Source organism: Paramormyrops kingsleyae, chromosome 3, assembly GCF_048594095.1.
Source record: "Paramormyrops kingsleyae isolate MSU_618 chromosome 3, PKINGS_0.4, whole genome shotgun sequence".
Classification (NCBI taxonomy): domain Eukaryota; kingdom Metazoa; phylum Chordata; class Actinopteri; order Osteoglossiformes; family Mormyridae; genus Paramormyrops; species Paramormyrops kingsleyae.
The window spans coordinates 2,667,554-2,686,783 of NC_132799.1; the positions used below are offsets into that span (position 1 = coordinate 2,667,554).

Sequence of the window (19,230 nt, forward strand, 5' to 3'; positions counted from 1 at the left end):
AGGTTGTGTCGGATGCACACTGCATTCTCCGGACCTGTAGGGCCATTTATTTTCATCTGTTGTGTTTTTTTCCTGTTTTTGGTGGAATTAGGGAGGTGGTTCAGGTTTTTATATTTTTTAAACTCTTCTTTTTGTTGGCTTTCTGCTTTGTGAGACTGATTCTGTGTAGTTAGTGGTGCAGTGGCAGAATTCCACATTTGGAAGGCCTATGTTCGATTCCCCTCCAGTGGCAGAATTCCACATTTGGAAGGCCTATGTTCGATTCCCCTCCAGTGGCAGAATTCCACATTTGGAAGGCCTATGTTCGATTCCCCTCCAGTGGCAGAATTCCACATTTGGAAGGCCTATGTTCGATTCCCCTCCAGTGGCAGAATTCCACATTTGGAAGGCCTATGTTCGATTCCCCTCCAGTGCTCTGTTTTTCTTTTTGCTTATTCTTTTTTTTTTTTGAAGTAGGGTCGTAACATAAATTGGGGGCTCGTCTGGGAAAACTTCCAGAATGGGAAATACCCAGCCACCTGCTAAATCATTCCCTAAAATGAATGTCACCCTTGCCCCTGGCACATGAGAATGAATTCCAATCCTTACCTGTCTAGAAACCAATCAGTCTGCAGATAAGCAGCGTGTAATATGCCCTCACTGAATGCCTTGAACCAAGACTTCACATCCCCTGTACGTTTGGTTGGAGAACTCCAGAACACTTTCAAGCAAAAAGGATTGAGCTGCTGCAGTATCACACAAGATGGTAACCAGTTGCTTATTGGAAATGTCAACTGAAAGGCTTAAAGGTGCCATAGAATGTATTCTTTTTTTTAATTGTTCTGGTGTCTACATAGAAAGTATGTGAACTTTGTGATTTCCAAAAGTGGATTTACATGCCCATTCACAACTCTATAATTGGCCCTAAAAAACAACAGGCCGTTTTCCCTTTTTTGGTGGGATTATTAATATGATAATGAGCCCTGCTCTGATTGGCTGGTTTATAGTGAGGCACTGCAATGGCTCACATAGAACCAACATAGATCACTACAGGTGAGGTGAAACATGGAGCATTTAGGCATACAACCCTATATCTTTGAGCTTATATCGGAGGCAGAATCAGATGTTTAGGAACAGTCAGTTGCATGGAGATTGCAAATGAACACTTCTGAGTGGTAAATTTTGTCATATAATGATTCCCGGAACAATTTGCGTAACTGTTATAATCCCCCTTAATCCTAGTTACAGCGTCAGCATAGTCATAACTGTGCCTTCAGCATTGTATCAAGGACATTGAAATAATTTTTATGTCATGCAGCAATGATTTTATAATACTAGTTTCATCATGCAAGTTTTATTAAGAAGTCTCCCCTCCTAAACCGGGGTCTGTTTCCCCAAAAGCATAGCAGGTAGTAGCATTAGCAACTTACAGGCTTATAACCACGCAAGTGAACGGTGCCGACTACGTAAGCCGCTAAGGGGAGCCTCTGGGAAACGGACCCCTGACTCACCCGTCAAAGATGAACATCAGCCATGCCTGCTGGCCGTTTGGTTCCTTGGGAAGGGCATGAAAAGCGGCGACGTCCCCGTCACAGCCGTGAACAGCAAACTCACGCATACAGCCTGCCATGTTCAGGTAACCGTTCATATGCTCACAACACAGCCACTTTCACTACATTGGAGTGATCGATGGGCAAAGCAAAACACTTTCAGGACCTTTTACCAACTAATTTGCATCCCAATAGCAAAGGTCAAGCATCTTTAGGCCAATGCAAAGATTTAGCGATGTGCTTGAATGCTGCAAAGTAGGAATCCATTTAATTTCCTCAAAATTGCAGCATTAGTGTAATTTGCCTCTCCAGGAGAGTCTCGGGACAGGCTGGTGTGGAGGTGTCAGGCGTGGGCTCCTGTAGCTCAGATCTCACCTCTGGCTATTGCCGTCTTTTCAGTCTTAATTTCAAAAGCATGTACTTGCTGTCACTTGAGCTCCATGCTTATGTACACATTTACCATCAGTGGTGTGTCTTTCCATGTTCCTCTCCCCCGCCGTATGCTAATCAGCTAGCAAAATACGTGCCCCCCCATATTTCTCCCCAGTGAGTGTTTGTGCAGGGAGATTATTCTCGCTCATTGGTTTGCTCTGTCCTTTTAAAGATTGTGAAATTAAACAGCTTTGCTTAAACTAAGATCTGCAGTCCGACTTGTGATGTCTATTCCACAAGACAGTGACAGTGACAGTGTTGTATATCTTGTAAGACACTTTCTGGGTTTTGACAAAACTAACAGCAGATATAGTGGGTGATTCGCAAGATTTTTAAGTTCTGCTAGAAGGTTCATTTGCAGGAGACCTGTTTCCCCAGATGATTTCCATTAGGTTAACTACTACTGTAGCTCTTTAACCAGTTATTCACGTCTTTGTGTGCAGTTCGTTCTTTTAAAATAAAATCACGTCCAGTCCTCTGTACTGGTCACCTTCATGACTAAAAGCCATATGTTGAATCTCATTTGTTTGATTAAATAATTCATCATGCAATCAGAATTCACTGTCTTTATAGACTAGGGTAGTTTGAAAACAGTCTGGAAAGACCTTGAAAGGTTTTGTTGTGCTGGGAGGAATGAGACTGCAGTCCTTATGGTGGTAGGGGTGAGACTGCAGTCCTTATGGTGGGAGGGGTGAGACTGCAGTCCTTATGGTGGGAGGGGTGAGACTGCAGTCCTTATGGTGGGAGGGGTGAGACTGCAGTCCTTATGGTGGGAGGGGTGAGACTGCAGTCCTTATGGTGGGAGGAATGAGACTGCAGTCCTTATGGTGGGAGGGGTGAGACTGCAGTCCTTATGGTGGGAGGGGTGAGACTGCAGTCCTTATGGTGGGAGGGGTGAGACTGCAGTCCTTATGGTGGCCATGTGCTGCCATGTGCTGCCAGTCACTCGCTGAGAACCAATAAAATCGCTCTGTGGAGATGGACTTAACGAGTCAGTGATTGACAGCACATGACAATCACACTAATTGTGAGCTAATAGGCTTCGTCAAGGTCTAGAACCATCCTTGGAATGTGGACTCGGATAGCGTTAATTCCCACTTCACCGCTTTACCGAAACGCCCTCAATGAGTGTTGAAAATCGACGTGACATTTTTTTATTAAGCCGTAATAAGGAGCGCTAATTGTCGATATGGCAGCTAGTGCCCCACCCTGCCCCCCCCCCCCCGAAGCCTTGGCTACGCTCTGAGGGTCAGAGTGGGCAGCTAAAGAATCTGGCTTCTCCTCCCACCCCCCCACCCCCGCCCGTGGATGTCCGTTTAGGTGGCCAAGCTTGTGGAAGTGAAGACCACTCCCTGGAGCCCTGGCGGGGGGCAGGCATGCAGGCCCAGGTCGTGAGGACAGCAGATGAGTGTCGGCTTTTGCCTATTAGTGAGATCAGCAGGAGGATGGAGGCAGGAGCTGCTACTACAGAGATACACTAAAGCCACAGCAGGAGGATGGAGGCAGGAGCTGCTACTACAGAGATACACTAAAGCCACAGCAGGAGGATGGAGGCAGGAACTGCTACTACAGAGATACACTAAAGCCACAGCAGGAGGATGGAGGCAGGAGCTGCTACTACAGAGATACACTAAAGCCACAGCAGGAGGATGGAGGCAGGAACTGCTACTACAGAGATACACTAAAGCCACAGCAGGAGGATGGAGGCAGGAGCTGCTACTACAGAGATACACTAAAGCCACAGCAGGAGGATGGAGGCAGGAGCTGCTACTACAGAGATACACTAAAGCCACAGCAGGAGGATGGAGGCAGGAACTGCTACTACAGAGATACACTAAAGCCACAGCAGGAGGATGGAGGCAGGAACTGCTACTACAGAGATACACTAAAGCCACAGCAGGAGGATGGAGGCAGGAGCTGCTACTACAGAGATACACTAAAGCCACAGCAGGAGGATGGAGGCAGGAGCTGCTACTACCGAGATACACTTAAGCCACAGCAGGAGGATGGAGGCAGGAGCTGCTACTACAGAGGTACACTAAAGCCACAGCAGCCATGAGGGCTTTTGTTTGCGTGTGGGGGTGGGGGTGGGGGAGGCAGTACTAGTTAATCAAGCTGGAGATGTACGAAAAGCCGTGGGAGGTTAATATGGAGAGACTTTTATAATTCACACAACTTAGGGGGGAACTGAAGCTGTAATATGCACTCCGTCAAAATTCACGCGAAACCACGTGATCACTGAAGGCGGAGCTTTGGTTTAAGGAACTCAGAGGTGTTTCTCAGTGACTCAGCTTGGGATGCGGGTGTTCAAACAAGCATGTCCCATCCTCAGCCATAGGCATTAATAAAAAATGCGTAGAAATTACATGCTGCTACTGCGCACGAGTGCAGAAGGTGACACCGCCACCTGAAGTCAGCACCAGAGAGCTGGAGTTCAGCATAATCGTGTCTCCAATCAGCTGCGTGAGTAACTTCAGCTAACAAGGTAAATGAGTGACCAAATCAGCCATCCAGAGCCAGATGATACATGATGGTCGGTAGAGCTTTAAACTGGGGAGCCCTGTTTCAGTCCTGCCTGGCACTAATACACATGCATTGCCCTACACCACGTCTCTAAGGTGACAGTTGGGATTGGAGCAAGTTTTATTAAATGACTCTGCGTACAGGCGGGTACCGTAAATGGATGGATGGGGCAGCTGTTTATGTTTCCTGTGCTGCTGGTTCCTCAGTAATGGGCGAAAGGCAGAGAGGATGTGTTCCCTGGGCTTGTCCAAACGGCCGCGATGTTATGTTGGGTGCAGCGTGCTAATGACATGACCCTGGGCTCAGAGCCGCTTTCCTGTAATCAGCTTTGGCAGAACACCTCCTCAATTAGCCCCCTCCTCGATGATGCACAGCTCAGCGATTTTACAGCGTCCATATTTATTACGCTCCGTCCCCATGGAAACAAGGCCCTGTTTAACAGTTTCTGTACTTGCACGTTATCCTATTAAAATGTAATTTGGGGGTGTCAGAACATGGCTGGGCGAGTCATGTTTCGAAATATCTGATCTCATAATCCTACTTGAGAGAGGGCCTTTGTTCACAGGCTTTTTGTAGCTTTTTCGTGGTTCAGTTACGTGATTTGAGGTTACAGACAATCCCAGCGGAAAAGCTCATCTCGCTCAGTGCCCATCGATCCGGCCAGTTCCCCGCGCTCCAAACTTGTGCTTCGTGATCAATTATCTTCAGCCATCCACCAGGGGGAGACAATTTAGATTGTTTTCTGCGAACCCGAGTCTGCAGCCCCATTAATTCTGCTCGCGTTTATTGTCTGGGTGAAAAATCGCCTGTGCGGTGCCTCGTGACTCTCCGAATGCTGACAGACGGGGAGAGGCTGGTTTTCCTGGCATTTCTGTTGCCGAAGGACTGAAGAGGTTCACAACCGACTGGGGTCAGAACATCATATGAAGGTTGATCCTGAAAGTCATTTTCTTTCTTTATATGGTGAAGTTACACAGATTGTTCAGTCAGTTAGAAGAAGCAAAGTTCTTTGTGCTTCGGCTGGGAGCAGAATAATCTCGGATCACTGTCATATTTCTCCTGGGTCACAGCAAGCTCCTCCCCCAAGCTCCTCCCCAAAGCTCTTCCCCCAAGCTCCTCCCCCAAGCCGCCCGCCTCAAACGCAGCCCCGGAGGCAGCCATTAGTGCCCATAATAAAGTGAAAGCCAATCTGCTGCTTTCATCAGGTCGCTCTAATGAAGCCTCTTGTCAGATGAGGAGTGTCACACCAGGTCCCGTCCATCAGCCATTAAAGATGCTCAGTGCCCCGCAGCTGTGCTGCCATTTAATTAACGGAGATTTCTCCCCTTTAATTATTAATCGGCGCTTTAATAATCGACGCTGGCTCACAGTGCGGGCCCTGGGCCCTGGAGGGTCAGCCCCCTGGGGAGCGGTCTGGACGGAAGCGCTGCGAGTCAGGCCGATGGGGAGGGACTCTGAGAGATGCTATGGATGGGCATGGTTAAGGGGCTTCACAAGGGCACTGACTGCGGCGGGTGGAGAGAACCAAGCACTGTTTGGCGTTTTAATCGGATCCAACGCTCGCAGCTGACCAGGGACCCACAATCCAACGTCCTGGCTGCTCGGGGCCCTGGGGCCCAACGTCCACAGCTACTCGGGGCCCTGGGGCCCAACGTCCACAGCTGCTCGGGGCCCTGGGGCCCAACGTCCACAGCTGCTCGGGGCCCTTGGGCCCAACGTCCACAGCTACTCAGGGCCCAACGTCCTCAGCTGCTCGGGGCCCTGGGGCCCAACGTCCACAGCTACTCGGGGCCCTGGGGCCCAACATCCTCAGCTGATCGGGGCCCAACGTCCTCAGCTGCTCGCGATCCTGTGGCCCTCGCCTGTGTTTCATGTGGAGATGCAGCTGCCCATCCCTCCTTTTCCCAGCGGTTACTGTGCAGGTAGTGATGCTGGCGAGGTCCAAAGATGCCGGTGGGGGGAGGGGGGAGGGTACCCCACGCCCCGAGTCCGTTAACCTGCCCGGCGTGACGTGTCACGTGACTGTCAGCTCAGCTTAGTCCTAGGGGGAGGGAAAATACTGTCTGTGTCATTTTTCAAATCAGGACTTGATTTGCTTCCCTGCAGGAATCAAACTGTAGGAGATGAAGTAATGAGAGTATTTCACTGCATTGTTAACACTTAAGGAAAGTTGGGGGGGGTCCTGCCCAGAGCGTGACCCCCTCCTTTGGGGGTAATCAGGCTTTCTGCACTAACACGCAGCTCGTCCAGCCTTATGATAATGCAGCCATGTGCTGTATCCTGGTATTTTCGCAGTTCTTCCTCTCGAATATTTATTGACTTTTAAGGACGTTTGCATAACGCTTATGTCTGTTTCGACACCTGATGACATTTATGCTTCATGGCTTTGTAAATGGTACCAGTATTTTGACGGCTGATGTACAGACTGGTTTGATTGGAGCTGGATCCTAGTACTCTGTCTGATTTCTGCTGCTGGACTCCTCTCTTCCATAGAATGACCCTTAACGACATTCTGTATAATTCTACCCTGGCCACCAAAATCTCAAGAAATGCCGTATAGTATCCCGGCCTGGGCGACGTGGGACAGGGGGGGCGTTGCCAATTTCGGGACCTGAGGTGTTGCACTGGGAAAAGTGTCCCTGTGTGTTTGTGGGGACGGCCAGAGATGGACGTCCTCCGTTGGTGTCCCTGTGTGTTTGTGGGGACGGCCAGAGATGGACGTCCTCCGTTGGTGTCCCTGTGTGTTTTTGGGGACGGCCAGAGATGGACATCCTCCGTTGGTGTCCCTGTGTGTTTGTGGGGACGGCCAGAGATGGACGTCCTCCGTTGGTGTCCCTGTGTGTTTGTGGGGACGGCCAGAGATGGACGTCCTCCGTTGGTGTCCCTTGTGAATTTCGCTTGTGTATAAATGTGAGTGAGGCAGAGGCCGATGTTACAGGAGCAGATGCACATTTCAGCGGCTAATTTGTTACTCACTGCCTCTAATTCATGCCTTTTTAAATTTAGTACAAAATATAAGTGTAGCCAATGACATGCTATAACCCTGATATGAAAATGAATTCATATGTGAACCCTGTTTTTACTCTGTAAATACAAACTGGATTACCAAGTCCCTCTGATATTACTGCACATGGAAAAAAGCATACTTTGTGTTGTTTGCACTTTGCTCAAAGCAGAGCCACGCCCCTTCAGCCCTGCATCGGACCCTGTCAGGTAAATGTTTGTGGCATCGAGCCTTCATGCTACCTACAAGGAGAACCATATTAACAAAGATCAGTGAAACTGCCTGGTGACTCAAATCCCCAAAAATATATCTATCAAACATGGTCAATTAAAGTAATCCAGCTCTCTGCGGAAAAGCAATGCTGTTGACCTTTCACCCCTGCATGCAGTTCAGTTTGTTTTGCTGGTAAATGCATATTCGCAGTCAAAATTACATTCTTATATTAGATAATATTGTTCAATTGAAGCAAAAAATTATCAGTCGAAGTGTAGTCTTTGGCCCTTCAGAAGATATATCCTCAAGGTGAGATGTCGGCTCTAACATGAGCACATATCCTGTCAGTGAGACTAATGTAGGGCTTACTTGAATGGGCTCGTTAGCTTAGCGAGTGATTATTTCTTTAATCATCTGAATCAATGGTCACCTCCTATTTTCATCGATTACCAAAGTTTGTCTATTTTAAGGGTGGCTATTTTTGCAGGACAGGAAAATTAAACGAAGACACTGAAAAGGCATGAATTGGCTGCAACTTTTGTTTTAGAGAAATCAAGTGACATTATGCATGAAACATGATAAGATGGCAACTCTTGTTGCATTATTTTGCAATCATTATGAAAGTGGAATGAAGCCCAAATTCACAAATCCGATTATGTACGGACTTATTTGATAGCACTTCAGGAAATTTGTGTGTACTAATAAGTGTCTGAAAAGTATTTTAGGGATAATCCGGCATAATGTATTTCTGTAGATTCAGGAGAATTAGTTTCCTTATGTATAATCAAAAAAGATACCCCTGAGATATGAATTACTAGAAATTAACATATTTTGCTGTTATATGTATGTTATATATGTATATAACAATTTTCTTTATTATGCTTAAATGTTATGCAATGTGTAGGTCTATAAATGTTTTAAGGGGAGAGCTGAATCAAATTAAACCATTTTGACTGAAGAAAGAAGACACTTTGTATATTATAGACAACTATATAGACTGCTAAATTTAAACTGTTATTTTAAACCATAAAAGGGTCGACTGTATTTACCTTTGTTACATTCAGTATGCCATGTAAAAATATATTTATAAAACTATACAGAAGAAAGGTTTGAGAGAAACCTTAAGGCAAGGTTTAGGCAGAGAGGCCATTAGGACCAGCTGAGGTCAAACTCAGGTGTGCAGTGAAGATAATTATCGGTTGGTCATTCTGCTGTAATCTTCAGCTATAGAGGGAGGGGTATCCATAGCAACAGATGGGGCACCTAGGCATGGAAGTCGTTTGTGCTTGTAGAGAGATGGAGAACGAAGGAGAGATTGCCGAACTGATCCTGAACGAGCGAGATCGCTGTCACTGTTCAGAGTTTGGTCAAGCTGCTGCCTCAAAAAGAGCAGTTTGCGTGTTTTTGATCAATTTATCTAATAAATCTAATAGGTACAATGTGAGTACAATCACCAGGCAGTCACACAATTATATAATAAGCTTGAAACCATGAGCAGAATTCAGAAGTTCCAGTTTCATAATCTGTTTAAACATTGTTCTTGTTTTTAACATAATAACCCATCTGCCAACCAATCAGTGGTAATTAACTGGAAACCATAACAGCCAGTTACTAGATATAGACAGGATATTGTTGTTATGTGTTTGTGTAATATTAGTATAACAGGAAGCTAAATAAAATAATATGTTTTTAACATTATGCAATGTTATTGCATGTGCCTGAACAAGATGCACAACTTGTGAAATGTAATTCACCTAATTCCCTGCAATTTGGTAAAATATGCCACTCAGCACAAAATTACCCCCTTAATTTTCTTTAGGACTTCTTTCCATGGCAACCTTTCCTGACAGAAAGCCCACAATGTACTGGAATAATAACTAATTTACTTTGAAACTATTATTCTGTATTTCTGTGTAACTAAACCCATTAGTGTGTCCTAATTCAGTCGTTTTGAATGTCATCATTTCAGCTGATGAACAACAATTTGAAAACAAACAGAGTAACAAATATTGTGGGAAAGACTCCTTCGTTCTAAAGTCAGACAGAAGATAATATGGACACATCTTCCTAGACCTCCTTCACTTCCAGCCCTGTCCTTTCAACTTCGAAAGGAGTGAATGTGAAATTTTTCTCAAGTAGCCATATCTGTGTATCAGATTGGCAGAGGTAGAGAGGGAGTAGAAGGCAGGAATTGCTGGAGACCAATCCTGTATACCTGAGAACTGATTTGTCCATTCCATAATGAAGAGGATGAGTAGGGTGAAGATGTAGATGGTGAAAAGTAGAAGCTGAGTGAGGAGCATGATCATGATCCTCTTCTCGTGGTGTACTTGGGGATTGGAGATTTCACAGGTGTCACTGTGGAGCTGCTGAACGTGCCTGCTGAGATGATCTAGGAGACTGATGCAGGCAAAAACCATGAGGCAGAACGGAAGGATGATCACCTGGGCCACTAAGATGCAGGCGAAGATGAAACCTTCTGCATTTATGATGAAGGTGCCTTTTAGGATCCCCTCACTGGTGTTCTGGAACTGGATGTCAAACTGGAAGACGAATGAGCTCAATGTGAAGCAAAACAGAACACAGGCAACTATCAGCCAAGGTGCGGCCTGAGAAAAATGTTCCATCGGCCTCGCTAGCCTCCCCAGGGGCACGATCTTCCCCCAGTAGAGAAAGAAGAGAAGAGACGTCAAGGAGATCTTAGAGAATATGGTGCAACTAAACAAGAAGGCCAAAACTTTGTAAATGATTGTATCTAAAGGAACCGTACCCATCAAAAAGAAGGACCACATAGCGCTCATGCTGGAGGAGAGGATGTGGAAGAACGAGGACATGCAGATGGTCATGAAGATATCCCGAGTTGCTTTCTTCATCCCGTCCTTGTTTTTGGACAACATGAGACACAGAATGATGTAGGAGTTCATCATGATAGCAGCTGCAGCTGTAATCACAGTGATTCCGAAATGCACAGTATGGATCATGACTTGTAGGCAAAGAATATTCCAGAAGATCAAGCAGATGAAGACAGAATTATGGATGGGAAGACAGGTTTTCGGAGTGCTTAAATATCGCTGGCTGGTGGTTGCTGCGATGTCATGAGCACTGTTGTCATGTGGAATATCTTACCTCTATGCAAACCAGGCGGCAGTGTGAGATGCGCACCTGTGAAAACACAAACTGATACCGTTTGTGCTTTTACCCAAATGAGCCAAATGAGCACTTTATCCACATTCTAATTCACTGAGGCCTTGTGAGTGACGGCTGAGTTTGCTACTGGAATTTTTCTGTGGATATGGAAGATACATCAGTTTCATTCCGCACCTGTTTGAGTCCCTTAATACCCTCTGAAATAGGGATCATATTCCTTCTAAACCGAAATCAACACCATTGTGTGCTGTTGATGTAGACGCGTTAAATTAGCAAATTGTAAAACTGGGGTGATGGTGAACAGGATCCTTCACTGCTGGCTTGGCTTTAAGTATTTTCTTGAAATCCCTGGTGCTTTTCAATAGTCGTCTGCTGGTCTGTCTATACTTTTTACATTTTTAGCTGGACAAGGGCCCGTCACAGTGAGACATTAGTGATGATCATCTTTGAAGAAGTGAAAGTTATCAAAAGCCCTTGATTCTATAGCTTCATAGCAGATCTCTTTAAAAGGATTTGCACTTGAATATCTTAAAGGCTTGAGGGACTCTGAGACCTCTTATTATGGACGTACCTCCAGTGCCTCACTGCACATCTCTGTGTGCTGCTGTCTGACTCATCAGACCAGGCCACCTTCTTCCATTGCTTCATGGTCCAACTCTGATGCTCACATGCCCATTGTAGGTACTTTTGCCAGTGGATAGGGGTCAGCATGGGCACTCTGACTGGTCTGTTGCCGCGCAGCCGCATACATAGCAAGCAGTGACGCTCTGTGTATCCCTAACCTTTCCATCACAATCTGAACTTCTCAGGACTTTGTACTGCAGTAAGTCTCCTGTGGGATCGGAGCAGACAGGCCAGCCATCGCTCTCCATGCACATTAGTGACCCCATCGCAGATACACCGGCTGGCCTTTCTTGTACCGCTTTTGGTAGATACTGACCGCTGCAAACAAGGAACACACAACAAGACCTGCCATTTTGGAGATGCTCTGACCCAGTCGTCTAGCCATCACGGTTTGTCCCATATCAAAGTCACTCTAATCCTTATGCTTGCCCATTTTTCCTGCTTCCAGGACATCAACTTCAAGAAGTGACTGATCATTTGCCTAATATACACTGCCCGGCCAAAAAAAAAGTCACCATTTGAATTTTCATTGGACCGCCTTTAGCTTTGATTATGGCGTACATTCATCATGGCATTGTTTCCACAAGCTTATGTCACATCTCACCCTTTATTTTCATTCAGATTTGCATTCATTTCTCACCAAGATCTTGTATTGACGAGTGAGTTGAACTGCTCCATAAAGCCTCCTTCAGCACATCCCAGAGACCTTCAATGAGGTTAAGATCACAACTCTGTGTAAATCAGTCGTCAAGTGTAAGATTAAAATAAACCAGTGTTCTGAACATGTATTTTCTGAAGGAAAAATGACATATTCTATATATCACTCATTATTGGTGATCATCGCACATCGTGATGGATCGATGCATTCCCGATAATTTGCAGTTTACAGCCTCCTACTTAAAAACGTACTAAAGAACAGCTGAATGGAATGGATTCATAATGCAAATTTACGCAAGCGAATGCTAATTCCACTGTTTGATGCTTGCATAAGACGGTAATTCTCAGCGATGTGCTAGGAAATTAGCACATAAATCATGATGTACACCGTGTGACCAGTATATAAGCGTCCCTTCGGTTTTACGTCACTGTCGCTCTCCAAACCCCGCATTCCCTCTAGAGAACTTCTCTCGTCTCTGTTCACTATTTTCTGTAGATATGAGGTGACTGATCACTGGTGGCACTTTTCCACTAGCATGCAGCAACTGAGCTGTAGTGCGACAGCAGCTACAGCGCTACTGACGCTACTGACCCTCCTGCAGGGGCAAACCCAAGTGAGCTGGAACCGCGCCGTCGCTGCTGAAAATAAAGGAGGGACAGGGAAGGAAGCAGAATGGACAAACGAAGGAAAGATTCCCGGAAATGATCTAGGGGAGAATAAGCAGAGGTGTACAGACAAACTGAGGTCAGCTGCCATATTAAACAGCAGGCTTGTGATTTGAGAGGCATTATGTTTGTCGCACCCACACCAAGCCAAACAGCGACCCACCACTCCCAGCTGCAAACCCCCCCCGCACACCAAAGCGCACCTGCAGCTCGGTCACGTGACTAATTGGCTTGGTAGGAAAGTACCTGGTTTTCAGTTCCCACCTTCTGGGGTATCGGGTGTCTCCCCCCCCCCCCTGACTGTTTGTTTCCTGCATTGCTGCTCTTCCTGCTGTCTGATTTGGCTTCACTCATTCGCCCTGTGCTTCTCTGCATCGACCTGCCGACATCCTGTCTGTGTTTGCACTATTGATTCGGGTCATGACCTGCAGTCGTTTGCCCTCGTTCTCGAACCCTGTGCCTGTTTGTGGACTAAGATTATCGAAATAAGCCCCCATGCTTGGTCCCGCCTCCACCGTGTCATTACAGTGCTCTGGATGGCAGTGTGATCCAACACAGGTACCCATTGGACTCACTCACCACCTGGGCAGGGGGGGCACTAATAGAGAAAATATAAATACGAGCTAGATAAAGACGCAGCGTGCCCCCCCGCATCCCCGCATGGGAGATTTACGACCACGGGAGGAGGGACGGCAGATGAGTCATCCTGAGTTTCCTCTGCTGCCTTTATTACTGCCCCCCCCCCCCCCCCAAACTGTCTGGCCATCACACTGCTCACGTCCATAAAAGGCATCAGAGGAAAAAAAAATCAGACGTGTGAAAGGGCGTCTCAGGGAGTGGTGCTCAGCATCTGCTGCTCTATAGCCATTCTTCTTAATTAAAAGACAGAGACAGTCATTACACACAGAAAGGCTCTCATAGTAGTCTGTACTCACAGAGTGTCCCTGTCTGGGCTCTCCCAGCTCCCTGTGTCCTGGCAGGGATTCCCGATCACCGCAGCCCTAAACGGGGTATGTGACCACTGGGAATCGACTGATTGTTGAATGGCTGTTTCATTCAATTTAAGACCCCCTGAATGGATCTTCAGTCTGGTTGAAGTGTAAATTACTGTATGCGTGCACAATTTTTCATGGTGTTTTGTGAAATATTCCCTTTTTAATACACTTTTACCCCAATGCTGTTTGTGTGATAAAGCAAGAATACAGTGTTTTTTATGTAACTGGATTTGTGGGTTCAGTGTGAATAATGAAAACTTCATATTTAAATCCAGGGTAAGGTCATGAACAGCCCACAGGTAGCCAGAGGCAGTGTAGCAGGATGAGCGAGGAAGGTAATCAGAGCAGCAGGAGGTAAGAAAGAGTGCAGCTTACTGGCAAGAGGGAGGGAGGGAGGGAGGGAGACAGAGATGGACGGAGGGAGAGAGAGAGTGAGAGATGGAGGGAGAGAGAGGGTGAGAGATGGAGGGAGAGAGAGGGTGAGAGAGGGAGAGGGAGGGATGGAGACAGAGATTAAGGGAGGAAGAGAGAGGGAGAGAGATGGAGGGAGGGAGAGAGAGCAAGAGAGATGGAGGGAGAAAGAGGGAGAGAGGGAGAGGGAGGGAGGGAGACAGATGGAGGGAGGGAGAGAAAGGGAGAGAGATGGAGGGAGAGAAAAGGAGGGAGACAGAGATGGATAAAGGGAGAAAGAGCGAGAGGGAGGGAGACAGAGATGGAGGGAGGGAGAGAAAGGGAGAGAGATGGAGGGAGGGAGAGAGAGAGAGGGAGGGGGAGAAAAGGAGGGAGACAGAGATGGAGGGAGAGGGAGGGAGGGAGACAGAGATTAAGGGAGGGAGAGAGAGGGAGAGGCACAAACAGTGATGTAGAAGGGTAGGACAGGGAATGTGATGTGAGACAGAGATAGAGAGAGAAATAGGAGAATATTCAGAGAGTAAAGATGCTCTGCGGGCCCCGGCTTCCAGGCAGGGGCCCCCCAGTGGCCAGACATTGAGCTTCCACACCAACGGGCAGCATTCATGTAAAAACAGATTTCTGTCCTGTTGTGCAGAATATCACCTTTTATTTCCTGCAGCCCCATTACCAGCCTGTGGAGTTTTATTCAGCCGGCTCAGTTATTCACCGCAAACCACCAATCACAGCCGCATTTTACTGCCCTTTATATAAAAAGCAAGATATATTTTTTTTAAATCCAAAAGCAACTCATTTTATTTACGCAGTTCATTGTTATTTTAATGTATTTCCATCGCGGTGGTACGAAAGCTGTTCTTCTATTGATGCTTTTCAGTCTCGTATGCGGGTGTTTGATGTCACGCCACCTGCTGTTCTATGGTAGCACTGCAGACTGTTAGCATGAGGCTGGCTTGGTGATCTGAAGCAGACGCAGCGTGTTACGGTGAGAAAGCCCTTTCAGACGGCTTCAGGTCAGGGCCTCCCCATCGTAAGAGCTTCCCTGTTGGTCTCTGGAGCCTTAGAGTGCTGGAGGCCACATCACAGGCCACATCACAGGCCACATCATGTAATGTGGATGCCGAGCACCTGAGCTGCTGCTAAACAGCAAACCATTCTGGCCTTGATGGCGTCACGTGACTGAGGAATTAAGGGGTATGTACAGTAAGTAGAGGCATCACAGTGACTCGGGTATTAACGGGTTTGTGGTGGGACTCTGGGTCAGTGCTGTTGTACCCTCAAGATTTCAGTAGTCTAAAGTTTGACACGGTCAGTTATTTCTTGCAATTAAAGACCTTAATTTAAAAATCAGCAGTAACAAGCAACATATTCAGATGAACTCAGTGATTGACAAACTTAAACCCAAAGGGAAAAACCAGCCTTATTTACACTTTCACTGTCTCACTTCTGAGGTAACTGGTATTCACTTCTGAGGTAACTGGTATTCAGCGGCACGTTATAAATAGTAACAACCACCCCCCCACTGTGATTTCATTGGATTGATATCAGCAGCGGAATCAGGCTCATTACACACCTTTGTCTCCGAGCGACATGCCCCAGAACCCGCATGATGAGCTGCTCCGGGTGCCATTCTGACGGACCACCGTCTTACTCTGACCGTGCGGGTCAAAGGTCAGTCAGCGTTAGGCTGCATTCTCTGCTGCCGTTGACTCGGCGCGGAGGATCCCAGCAGGTGACATGGGCTGGACCACAAGAGCGCATTTCTTTTGCTCCTGAAACCAATTACTGTGGACATACAGTAAGTCATACGTGAGGGAGGGGGGCTCATAAATCTGCAGTGTGTCCTTGCTAGAAAACATGTCACACTGTCACCTTATTAGGCCGATTTTATATAGCATGTGCCACATTCTGCTCACTGGCCTCGTCCGAGCCCCCCCTCCTGTGGGTCACATGATCAGGAAGGTGCGGGGGTGGTTAGGCAGAGCACGCCGTCCCTCCCTCCCTCTCCTGCCCTGAGATGTGGATGAGCACCCATGCTGAGGGCTTGTCGCAGAGCACATATGTGGTGCTGCCGTGACCATTACAGACACGCTTACGGTGAGGCGGGCAGACGGCACCCCCAGAATTCCGTGCCTCAAGGCCAGACTGTCCTACCTGGCTCTGCGGAGAATGCTGCACCCCAGCTCATCCGCCGCGTTGTTTACAGGTGATGTCATTCCTCCCGCCGTGAACGTGGCGCCGGACCCGTCCCCCCGCCCCCAAAAGCCTGAAAGCTGGCCAGCTACCCGGTGACCATATGGGGGCTTCTGAGTGAGTGTGCCCCCGCCCCCCCACCCACCGGTGCACATCACTATGGCGCCTGATAAACACAGCAGACAGACCGTCTGTCAGTAGCGGAATAATTCCAATCCCCACGCCACCACAATTAACAAATCCCACTATCACAGTACTACTTATTTATTTGTTTACGCTGTTGTTAGCTCTAATACAGATATGCTTCATAAGTTGTGCCCAGAGAACGCAATTTAGCTTATTGGCAGTGGTGCTGGGGGGGGGTCATTTGTCAAGGATATGAAAGAGATATCAGATGAAAATGCCATCCCTCTGTCGGAAGGAGGGGGGGGGGATTATCCGCATTGTGCTGCAAATGGCTCCTGCTAATGCCCCCCCCCCCCCCCCCCCCCCCCCATGCTCTGTTGCTGCTGCTGCCTGTTTTTTTGTCGAGCCGCTAATTACGATTCTGATGCTGCTTCCTTGCAAGAAATGAATGTGGCTTTTCTTACATTGGCCATCTATGACTTATAGGCCATTATGGTGCCTGCAGTTTTATATATTGCGGGCCGGGGGGGGGGGGGGGGGGCGATACGTTGGGACGGAGAGCAAGAGAATCATCGGTGTCTTTAATCTGTTTTTTTTTTCTGTGCGTCTCAGGTTGGGGATCTGAGATCCATCTAGCTCTTAATTAATAACAGTAAATCGATCGCACATTTGGGTGATAACCAAACCATTAACGAGAGAAAAAAGAGAAGCAAAGGGGTTCCAAAGCTTTTCTGGCCTTGACTCGACTTTGAGGCACCGTTAGCTGCTCTGCCATTAGCCCGCACTGCACCAGTCAATCTGGGGTTGTTTCCTGTGATTCATGAAATCCTCAGTCGCTAATGTTCACTCTAGTTCTCTGTGCAATTTTCAGGTCAAGGCAAATGGATCTGTTTGCAGTACCAAGTCCACATTTGAGATGTCAAAGCTTGTGTCGTCCTTTGCGGTCAGTGGTCTTCTCTGATGTTGGCCGCAGATCATCTAAGGACATGGACCGTATCCTGAAGAAGGTCCAGCATCGTGCCGGAAGCTGGATGACGGTGAAGGTTTGGCCTCCGTAGGACGCTACACCCCCCGTCAGCGGCCAGTCCGCAGCCAGCTGCTCGCGCTCCATGTGCTGTGTTGTGTTTATGAGATAGCTTTTTGCCAGGGGGGAGAATCTGTTTTCATGAACAGCCCCTAAAACAAGGACGCTCCCCTCGACAAATGCTTGAGTCATTGTTCACTGTTGGATTCTGCTAAATATAGTGCTCAGTTCGTTTCCCCAATGTTTCAATCCTGCTCCTTTTAAAATATTCTGCACAAAGGAGGATGACAAAGAGAAAAAAGGAAAAAAACAGAAAAACAAGAAGAGCTGTAAATAATAAAAAAAAAAATTCAGGTCCAGTTATCTTAAAAAATAATCCTAAAAGCCCCTTAGATTCCCAATCATTAAAAAAAAATAGAATAAAAGGCTGTTATGTACCACAAACATTCAGAACGTGGGTCTACACCATAAAGATGAGGTCATTCTCTTACATCTGGGATCAAATTCTGCAGTGGTCAAAAGCTTTTCCTATTCAGGTAAATTTACAAGATGCTAAAATGTGCCGCCATCCTCTCATCATATCGACCCTCCGTGTGTCCTGCACGTATGGCAGAACTGAGAATAAAGACTTTGACTTGACTTGATTATGTGAACCCGTGACCATGTAGACCCTATGAGTGCCACAGTGGTGAGATGGGAGCTGCATCAGCAGATGGAGACATAAAGCCTTAGAGGAAGATGGCTGGAATGAGGAGGGCTGGTGCTTCGGACAGCAGTGTTAACAAGGTGATGTTTGTGGAGGTTTATTTCACAGCAAAGAGCCAGATTAGCAGAGTGAGTGGCAGAGGCAGCGTGATGGAGTCTGCGCTGTGTGATAATGCCCTTATGTTCTGTCTTTTTCTCATTAATCGTAGTGTTTGCCCCTTTCATTTGTTGCATAATGACCTGCCCTGTGAATGAATGCCAGGCATCATTTCTGAAGGTATGTCCTCCGTGACAAATTAAAGGCCGTCCCGATTTCTCTGGTTAGCCTGGAAATCTTCCGGCGATAAGTGTGCACCAAGCAGCTAACCTTCAGAATGCAAATAACTCAGAACTTCATCATTTCATCTCAGTGTAAACTAAATAAAGGTCAGGGCAGGGTGACCTCACTGCTCCTTCACGTGTTCAGTGGTGTCCCAGCTTGTGTACTTCTGCACATCTTCTCTGTTGCTTGGAGAAAATGAGAAAAGCTCAGGACAGCAAGAACAACCATTCCGGAAGCTTGAATAGACACCCTCTGGGTTTAATGAGATCACCAAATTTTGGGGAAAGAACTTCCCTTCAATGTGAGATTATTGCTAGATGGCACAGATACTGCTATCATGTTTTATGAGACTGAGACTCTGGGACGTGAATCTAGCTTTCAGCTTCAGGGATGATGGAGAAACCAAGCAACGGATCTTGAAAGACATGGATTTTCTTTCTTTGGGGCTGAGCCCTGTCCTTTTGCATTTGTCCTACTTCATCCATTTGTATCCAGGCTTCACGATCGTTCAACCCCCCCCCCCCCCCCAGAATCACATACTAGTGTAAAGTGAGATAGAATCCACAGGGGACTGTGGTAGGACTGCAATTATGGCTATTTTCAGAAGAGCCCCCCGTGATGCATTATTTAGGTGGGATGTTGTTCTTCAGCAGAACAGACTG

General features: G+C 47.0%; 1 protein-coding gene and 1 long non-coding RNA gene across 2 annotated transcripts in view; both read left to right on the forward strand.

Moving 5' to 3' along the window:
- The first annotated feature begins 3,971 nt into the window (after positions 1-3,971).
- The window catches only part of rgs17 (regulator of G protein signaling 17), a 38,055-nt gene continuing 22,796 nt past the window's right edge, over positions 3,972-19,230 (forward strand). Inside the window, exon 1 of the mRNA XM_023833707.2 lies at positions 3,972-3,994. The gene's annotated coding sequence lies outside the window, so the exon portion shown is untranslated. The remainder of the gene's footprint in view (positions 3,995-19,230) is intronic.
- On the forward strand, positions 16,404-17,721 carry LOC140588349 (uncharacterized). The gene is made up of 2 exons (XR_011989703.1): positions 16,404-16,508; positions 17,389-17,721. It is a non-coding gene; the product is annotated as an uncharacterized lncRNA (long non-coding RNA).